We start from the raw sequence: 9,995 nt of genomic DNA, 5'->3' as shown, positions 1-9,995 counted from the left end.
CCTTGAACAGAAAGCCATCGGAAGAGAAGAGCAGAGCAGAGTTTCGGGAAGGACGAGCAGCCAGGTGGCCGACGGGTGGGGATTCCAAGTGAGAAGTTACCTGGCTGGGGGCTTCAGTGAGCTGTGGTCATAGCCACCCTAGCTCTTAGGGCTCAGTTCTTTGAAGCTCACCAAGGGCACCTGTTTTAAGAATATGTGAGTAATCTTGTTTCCTTTGAAAAGGTGGAGTGTACTAGGGTTTTCTTGATTAAGAGGATGAAATGTGTCACTGACACAGGGAAGGCTATCCGGATAGTGAGCCCACGGAATGTCTGTTCTGGGACTTTTTTGGTGGAACTTGGGTCTAGCGTGATATTCGTCAAATTATATTAGAAGTTCTCTGTAAAGTCTGTCTTCTCCCATACTGTGACTTAGGGGGCAAGTATTGATCCCCAAATCCCTCATCTATTTTTAATTCCATCAAAGCACAGAGGTGCTATGGTTCAGTCTATTGGACAGAACCCTCTCCTTTCCCAAGCCAAGAAGTAACCTTGGATCACTGGATGCTGGATCTCCACCATGCCAAGAGTGACTGAATGCTGTTAGATAAGAAGGGTTCAGGAACTAGGGAGATGATAGCGTTCCTTTAGAAGGGAGAATAGGGTTCTGGGGAATTTAGCACTTGGTATCTCTGGATGTTCCTTTCTGGATGTCACAGAGTGTCAAGGGTTAGTCAGCCTACATAAAGCACATACGTGAGCACGTGGCCAGGGTGTACCAAAGTAGGGTCCTCAGACTCTGGGAGTTAGGCTGGGTTGGTTTGGTGAGACTTAAAAAAATGCTATTTATATACTCTGAGGTGGAGATACCTATCAGGGATCTAGGTGCGCTTTTAATAATAACATCCACAGTGTTTATTGATTTTTTTTTTGTTTGTTTTTTAGTTTCTTAAAAACCCTGTGTTTTATTGTGGTCTTTAGGGTTTGGCTCTTTAATTAACCTGGTCATTTAAAATATTTCCTCTACTTCTGTCTCTTTACTAGATTTATTGTGCTACTCTTTGGAAAGAAATGATAACTTCTGTTTATAATTTAGGGACTGAAATTCAGCTGATTCTGGAAGGGTACATACTCTAGATTCATCTGGTGAACAGTATGAGCTTAACCAGGACAACTAGGGCAAAAGAGGAAGGAGCCTCACTCCGTGGCTTTTTTTTTTTTTTTTTTTTAATATTCATCAGCTTCAGCATTTAAAAGCAAGATTACTTTTAGGGAGGGGAATGGGAAAGCTTTGTAATTTGTGGTCAAGGGTAATAGGTTAAAACATTTTGGTTAGGCTCTTTGTTTACATTCTTTGGCTTTAATATAAAAGATATAGGTAATGGAGAAAACCATTTAAATCCAAGTCAGGCAAGGGATGCAGAGAGACATTGGATATCTGTTTTGTGTGTTTTATGAACACTCTGTTTCAGATGAACCACCCTCTTCTTTCCTTTCTTCCACTGCAGACACTGTAGAGGCCTTCAGTTATCAATTGGAACATAGATGAGCAATAAACTCAAACTTTACTAAGCATTCATAAAGGTATTTTTCCCCATCAAAAGTAACTTTAGCAGATTACTTTTGAGTAAGATTTTATTTTCTAGAGTTGTGGAAATAGTTGCATTAAAATATGAATATTTAGTGAGGGTTAGAATTGGAATAATTTTTTGAGCTAGAAAATAAAGTTTGGTACCAGAAAAATTGTAAATAACTAATCATGAAATATAGTTTTTAATAAAAAATGACTCCGATGTCTTATCTAACTTTTGCAGTAGCCCCGGAACCCAGTTCCCAAATTGCATTCTTTTGCTAAGACCATCAACAAATCAAAAAATAAGCTTTCTTTTTCACTTGAAATGTCTACCTTGATGAGTATCATATATTAGTAAATAGTAATTTCTGCTACCCTTTGGGCTTCTGTAGATATTGTTTAAGTAGGCATTAGGCTGAGTTGAGCTTAAGAACTTTGTTGAGAAGTGTGCTTGAAATTTTTATGTTGCTTTTACTGCATTGGCTTGTTTGAGATTATTTTGTTTTGTGGAGTAAAGAAACTATCTGACTATAACTGGCTAGCAAAATAAAAGATAGTAGTGTAACTCCTGTTCTTTTACTGTCAGGAGTTTATTTTGATGACCTATATTTTCTGTTTGAAAAAGGATTAAATCAGGAAATTGTTATCAGGCTGACAACATTTTTAGACTCTGTGGTGTGTGGGTGAAGTGGGACTAATATTGACTTGTCCTCAACATAGTCATCTGAGAATACATATTTTGGTTGTTTTTGCATTCCATAAGTTTTTATCATTATTATCCATGAAGATTGTTTTCTCTGCACATGGAAAGTGACCCCTAGTAGCATCTTGCATGAAAGACAAAAATAAGAGCTACAAGCCCTACTACATTAAAAAAATTGATTTGTTGAGGCCAAGAAGCAGAAAAAGTGATAGAGTGACAAAGTTTAAACATCATTTAGAAAAGGTTAGAAAAGATAGCATTAAAGTTTTGCTGTCACTTCTGTATATTCAATTATCGTAGTGTATCTTTGTGATTTTTCCCTCAAAGCCATGTAGCTCTGAAGTCCTTGTAAATTATTATGCCATAATGGTTTGTTACACTGGATTTTAAACTTAAGTATATTTTCCTTTTAATGTATGATTATATAGCAGAAAATTCTTTTTGAAATAGTAGAACTTCATACTCCAGACGCATGTACTCTCAGCTTTTCCCCTAACAGCACAGAGTATGTTTGAAATCTTAAGTTTTATTTTTTTTATTTGAACATACTATACATTGTTGGTGGGTAATAGGTTAGCACCTTATGTAAATATACCTGTAGAGTCAATTTTATAGTCCTTGACGTTACTTCCTAGAAACTGCATGGCTGTGAATACATTTTAGCGTGGTTTCTAGAGCCAGGATTTGTTGAGGGCTGCTAAGCTCTCTGGTCCCTGTGCCCACCATTTCTTCCTAGCTCGAAAGTATCAGCCCCTACTATCTCCTCAGGAGAACTCTTGACCCCGTCTCTCAGCACATGATCCAAAGGCATGATGACCCTGCAGAACATGTACAGAAAGGAATGTACTTCCATCCTAGTAGTGACAGTAGGAAAAATGGAAAAAAATAAAAAACAAAAACTCAAGATACGTGTCAGGAAAAATTGAGGGAAATAATGTGAAATCATAAATTCCCTTCATACACTGGATTCCTCATCTTAAATGCGGGCAATCTGCGGTTGTCTAAAATCTCCCTCCCTCTCCCCCCATTCTTTCATAATGTTAACATTAGGGAGATACTTAAAGCAGAGCTTTCAGAACTGGGTAGTTCATAGACGAGGCAGTGAAAACAGAGGAGAATAGCCCTTGTTCACTAATTGTGCATAAGGGTTTTTAACAGTCACACTTTGGGCTTCATATATGAGTATATTTAATCTCCCCTCTTCCAGGGTGACAGCTGGGTGACTATACATGCATGCTTCCACTTAAGAGAATTAAAAGTCTTGGGAGGCAGAACTCCAGTTCTAAGTTTGTAAGGGATTTTTCAAGCTCTTTCTCTGGCCTCTGCCACTTTGGTTAGGTCATAAAAATCTTTCTGAGATTCTGTTTGTTAGGAGAAAAAACCCTGGAAAACACACACTTCAACCCCTCCTTTTCCAGATGGAGAAATGCATGTTTATAGGGCTGAAATACCTGACTAAAGATTTCAAAGCTAATGGGTGACAAAATTAGGACCACTGGATGCCCTGCTCCCTAGGATAGCATCTTTCCACCATACCATGTGGTCCCCTGTCTTTTTTTTTCTTGCTATTGTGCAATAGACTTATTTTTGTCTTTAGTGCTCCAAATCAACTTTTTGATAAAGAAGATTAATACGCAGTAGATTCTTTGGCCTTGGGGCTTGAAATTCTTTCCAAGTCCTTGGTAGTGTACGTTTTTAGTTTAGGCATTCCGAAGTCCTTTTGCAGCATTTGTATAATGCTAATGACTTTTGCTATCCATGTTGCATCCTTTGTTGATGAAGCAGAATATCAGTTAGCAAATGAACATGTATTTATTTGAAAATAATATTCAGGAAGTGGTATTAACAGTCAGCTTTAGGTACCTTATATATCATTGCTATTCCAACATAAGTTTAGATTCATTAAGAGAAAAGCATATAATTACATTCTAAATAGTTTCAATACACAGGCCTCTTATTTAAGTGGGAGGATCTAATTTTCTTGCAACTGTAAGCAAGGACTTAAGTGGATTTGTAAGAGTTCATACAGGACTTCTTTGAGAAAGAACAGCCTCTCTGATTCCATACTACACAAAATAACTTGACTGTAGAGACTGAGAAGTTTCAAGTGCCTCAGAGCTTTATGCTCCCAATAACTTTCTAGCCAGAAAATTCAAAGCCAGAAGGAAAATTAAACTTTAAACTAACTAAACTGAACTGTTGTCTCTGGCAATCAACCAAAATGGAGATTACAATACCGATAGTACAGGCAGGCTGGAAAGCCATAAATTCACATGCAGTAAGGCTTCATTCACCAGAAAACCAAATGCCAGGACAAGGAAGCATTCTGTGGAAATTTAAGTTAAGGATATTTTCTCTCAATGCATGGAAGTCCTTCTTTACCTAGTGCTTGGTAGAGGCTCACATCTCACAGAGTTGGAGAAGACCAGGAGATGATAAAGGGAATGAGGGTGATCAGGAGGTAGAATGATCCTTCATGGTACCTCTTTTCGCAACTACAGAAGAGATGTTGTGCTGACCCAGTTCGGCAATATGTACATTTCTATCTTATATCTTTCTGTGCAAAGGGGGTTTTCAGTAAGACTAAAAATATTATGCTCAGCTATTATACAGAGTGAAGGCAGAAAGAGAAAAACAAATATTGTATATTAAAGCATATATATGGAATCTAGAAAGATGGTACTGATGAATCTATTTGCAGGGCAACAATGGAGATGCAGACATAGAGAACAGACGTGCCGTCACAGGGAGTGGGGAAGGAGAGGGTGGAATGAATGGAGATAGTACCATGGAAACGTGTACACCACCATATGTAAAATAGCCAGTGGGAATCTGCTGTATGACTCAGGGAACTAAGACCCAGGCTCTGTGATGGCGTGGGAGGTGGGAGGTGGGAGGGAGGTTCTTGGAGGAGGGGACAAAAATGTATACCTACGGGCTGATTCACATTGATGTATGGCATAAACCAACACAATATTGTAAAGCCATTATCCTTCAATTAAAAATAAATAAATTAAAAAACAAAAACAAAACAAAAAATATTATGTTTGGAATGCTTAAGTCACATTCTAAAGTGAATTTGAGAAGTTAAGTGACTGCTGTTCTAAAACCTGGACACTTAACTTGAATCTCATTCTCATAGGCTGTATTTCCAGTTGGCTTTAAAAAGAAATCTCAAAACTGATAAATCTAGTAATATATAACAATTTATGGTATTATCTCTAGGAAAAACATTTTCATTCAAGAAACAAAGCTCTCTAATACTTAAGTTTCCCGACTCTGGCAGAGACCAGTGAAGAAAGTAATTTTGGTCAAAACTTTGCACTGAATCTTTCAAAAAGCACCTCTTTCAGCAGCTGGTTTTCTACTTCAGCTATTCATTTAGGAAGACCCTAAGAATGCCTTGAACCATTAGATACAAACATTTGCTGCTAGAAGTAAGTCATAAATGCCATATTTATAGATATTTCAGCAGATATCAGATTTATGCTAGTAATTTACAAGTATGATCTAAACTAGGGTAACTGAACTATTTTTCACTTGTCTCCTACTTTAGTAAAGAAGAAAAAAAAAAAAAAAGGAAAGGAAGAAAGGCCTGAAGTGAACAGGTGTCCTTTTCTCTTAAAACTGTATTATTTTAGTGTGCCGAAACACTTGTCCTTAGTGGGTAGGGTGAGAGGATTCGAAGGATGCCTCCTTTCCAGTTCCTGTGAAGACAGCTAAAGGAATTACCCAAACTAATTCCTAGGAATTGAGCTAGATGACCTACGTCTGCAAAAGAATTAGTCTTCACTGATCTGTAGGTTTTTTTTGGCCAGTATCCTGAAAAATCAGAAGAGGCAGCCAATGTACGAAACAAAATTAAGTGTGAATTTGTCTAGAGCTCCAGCATGTTGCTTATTAGGATAGAGAATTGTACAAGCTCTCTGAGATAATCAAGTCAAAATTCCTCATTTTCAGAAGAGGAAGTTCAGGGCCAGAGGTTTTGGTTCTTTACCCAGATTTATGGACTAGTTGTGGTCAAATCTCCTTAACCATTCCAGTTCTTCTTTCTGCTGTGTTCCCTTCCCATCTGGGCTTCCTTAGAAGCAAGAAAAGCAATTAGTAATTTACCCAGTGTTACTGTCTTATTTTCTCATATAAAAATTTTTGAATATTAGCTACTTGGAGAAATTAGACAATTAGCCAGGTAGATAAACCCTCAAGTTCTCTTTATCATTTTCCTTACAACCCTCTCTCAAATGCTTTGACTATCATTTTTGTGGCTCCAAGTCTTTGCACAATGACTGACACAAAGTAGGAATTAACTGACAATTCCATGAACAATAGATAAATTTTTAAAAGTGAAATCATACCCTAAATCTAGTAATGGGATTATATAAACATACCAGAAATTTATATGTCAGAAATGTTGTTTCATTCAAAGCAGTCTGTTTGAGAGAGAACACATACCCTCATGATGTGATCATTGCTTAAAACATTTTGGGAATGCAAATTTTGAAATTCTCTCTCAGCCTGTGGCACATTTTTTTGAACATCTTCAAAACTGGAAAATGTTCATCCTTTAAGGGGGTGGGTTTGATTTTTTGATAATGACCAGAATCATTGAGCAGCAAGTGTGCTCATAAAGAGCCAGTGTTATTTTTGGTTTGCTTCTCCCACTGTTAAGAAAAATAAAAACAAACACACAAAGCTAGCAAACAAATCTTGAGGTATGAATGTATGTTGTAAATTGACTCTGCTCATATTTCCAAAATAGTATTTTCAGAAAAACTTTATTTTGTTTCTAACTTGCTAAGGGGACAACATATTTCTAGATATAGAAGGGCAGGTTCCTCTAGGTATACATATATTTTGAAAAACAATGCTTTATTTAATAATCATATTTTGATACATTTGCATTCCTAATTTTTAAATGTTATAACTAACTTTTGACTTTTCTTAGCATATGATACCATGCTGCCTGTGGGCTTCTGTTTGTTTATTCAATTAAATATTATATAGAGGCTCATTTTCTTTAATCTGTTTTCTTGGCAGATGCTTTCTAGTCAGATAGAAATAAGTTCTAATCCCATCCCTGCCATTTACTAGTTAGATGCTGGCCAAATAAATCAGCTTTTGCATATATAAATTGAGAATAATTATTTAGACTGAATATTTGTGCACCGGTGAGAGTTAGTGAAACAAAATACATCAAAGTTCTGTGAACTATCTTCCTTATCCTGATCCTTATCCTGACCTCCCTCCACCTGATTCCCCCTCCTCCACATAGACTAAGGGCCAAAACATCAAGTCTCTCTGAGATAGATTTAAAAATCTGTTATTCAAGTAAATTCAGAAAAATATGATCAAAGAGAAATGCACTACTTTATGGGATTTATAGTTTTGAAACATTGACTAGAGGCTAGTGGTCCTTTCTTATAGGCCCTAACCATGTCTGTCAGGATGAGAGAATCATTGCCTTAGAGAAGAAAGTCAGTAGAGATTTTTTTTTTAAGTTATTTCCAAATATTCAGTGATTCATTAAAATATTTTTGTTTCCTTAGGAAAAAGTTTCCACATACGCACAGTAATCATTTGGCATTTGTAGGCTTAAGCCTTGGGGACTTAGTGGTATTTGGCTCCTGACATGGAAGCCTTTCTCTTGTCAGACAAATCCTTTCTCCGGCACATTCCTGTGTGAGTTTGTCTCTGTTGTGCCTGATGGCAGTCTGTGAGGTGGTTTGGTATGGTTTGCACTGCCTAGCCAGACTTCCTTCACACTGCTGCTTTCAAGTCTTTCAAAGTTAATTCTAACTTTGTGGCTGTTAGCTCAGTCATTGTTTCATCTAACTGAGGGTTATTTTACCTGAAGAAAACTTGTTATTATTCTGCCATGAGGGGTACATTCAATAAGCCAACTTGTAGTCTTTGAAATTCCTTCTGATGACTTATTTTTGTTAACAATTCTTAAGTGTCTAGTAAGAAAAGCATGAATACTTCTGACAGACTGGGCTATTTTTAGGGAGTGATAGTGCATTTTAAGAAAAATATGAACCACATTGCCTTTCAGCCTGGATTCAGGAAATCTATCTAGGTTCTGATGATTTGAGATTTATTTTCAACGGTTTGAATTTTGTATATTCTTTTCAAGAACAAAGATCATGCTAGGGAAGTTTCATTCCAAGGAGCATACACCAAGTAAATATAGAATATGCCAACAGCGTATATAAGTAACATACTTAGATTTTTTTGTTTTTGAAGGCAAAGAATTGATTTATAGTCACAGAAGAACAGATAACAGAAGGTAGTCAGGGCTTAAGAATCAATGGGAAGGAAGATTAGAAAGGTGTGAATGTCAGCATGTGAATCAATTGCTGTTTTAATTTTGTGTTCCCATTTTCCTCATGATCACACTTAATGTTCAAGAAATGTGTGTAAGTTCAGTGTTGGCATTTTAGGAAGCTATCTGGCTAATCAGATACTTTAGAATTCTTATTTTAACCAGTGATGTTGATGGTGAGGTCATAAATGTGCTTGTGTTGTAAATGTAAATATTTAATTGGTTCACTAAAATTAGTGAAAATTTATACAACTCTATCTCAAAAAAAGTGAAAGAAGTGACAATAAATATGCTTTATGTCTTGTCCATTGGTCAATAAATCATAGGCTCCTTTTCTATTCTATTTGTTTGATAGTCTCCAGCAAATTCATTTAATTAGTAGAAGATCTGCCCCAAAAAGCTAGGAGAGAGAAAAAATAATTATTTTACAATTATCCAAGTGTATTTAAATAAAAGCATATAATATAGATATTTATGTAGTATTGTGTGTATTTGAAAGGAATATTCCAATATATATTTATATAAAACCATATATATATATGTATATTATATATAGGAAATATAAAGATTATAGAGAATCAATGCATCCATTGACAGAGAATTGACAGATAAAAGGTATTTTGATACAATGGAAGATTTTGCTTATCTTTTCCTATTTCATAGTGAAAAATGTGTAAATTTTAGATTAGTTTATTTGTATCCAATCACTTAACAATTGGGCAAAAAAGAATAGCATGAAATTATATAGCAGTTAGAAAATTGTGCAATCTTTACTAGACTGAAAATGTATAGTTTAAATTCAACTGCCAGCAATGTAAAAATTAAGATATTTTATTATCATCATTATTGATCATAATACTATGTTATATTTACATACAAATGGAAGCTACATTTGTATTTGATTTGCAGTTAAGTCTTTCACATATAACTTATTTTATTTAAATGTCACTTGCTAATTGGGATAAAATAAACACTTGCCTTTCTTTGGATAATTAACATAGCCAGCCATTCTTTCATTTAAAGAATAAATGTTAAACAAATGAAACAAGGAGATGCAAAGCCTGACTCTCACAAACTGATTCTGTGCTGAACGTTAACAGAGAGGAAGAAAGCGATTTAATGGATAATACTGAACACTTGTGGCAGTGAAGCCACTCTGTAGTAGTTTTAATTTTTTTCCCCATATAAAAACAGTGCTTCTTTCTAACATGCCTGAGAATTCGGCAGAGTGTGTGCATTTGCTTAAAACCGTATAACTTCGGTAAATGCACGTGTGAATAGAGAGTGCCATCAAGAAATTATACTATTCGTTTAACTTCATAATGGAATTTATAGTCAGGAGTAACTTTAGAGGTCAGTTAGTTCAATATTCTCATTTTATATATAACATGTTACTATGGTGTTTTTATTATTGAAGTT

At 35.7% G+C, this 9,995-nt stretch overlaps 1 protein-coding gene across 5 annotated transcripts in view; it reads left to right on the top strand.

Annotated features, from left to right (window-relative positions):
- The window catches only part of VGLL3 (vestigial like family member 3), a 59,033-nt gene that overhangs the window by 605 nt on the left and 48,433 nt on the right, over positions 1-9,995 (top strand). For 2 of the 5 annotated variants that reach the window (XM_024992498.2, XM_024992495.2), the window contains exon 1: positions 21-195. The exons of the other annotated variants lie outside the window; for them this stretch is intronic. The gene's annotated coding sequence lies outside the window, so the exon portion shown is untranslated. Of the gene's footprint in view, positions 1-20; positions 196-9,995 lie in introns of those variants that run through there. 5 annotated transcript variants of the gene reach the window in all.

Source organism: Bos taurus, chromosome 1, assembly GCF_002263795.3.
Source record: "Bos taurus isolate L1 Dominette 01449 registration number 42190680 breed Hereford chromosome 1, ARS-UCD2.0, whole genome shotgun sequence".
NCBI classification, from domain to species: domain Eukaryota; kingdom Metazoa; phylum Chordata; class Mammalia; order Artiodactyla; family Bovidae; genus Bos; species Bos taurus.
The sequence above is the reverse complement of the archived record's forward strand: the minus strand, read 5'-3'. Positions and strand labels throughout refer to the sequence as shown.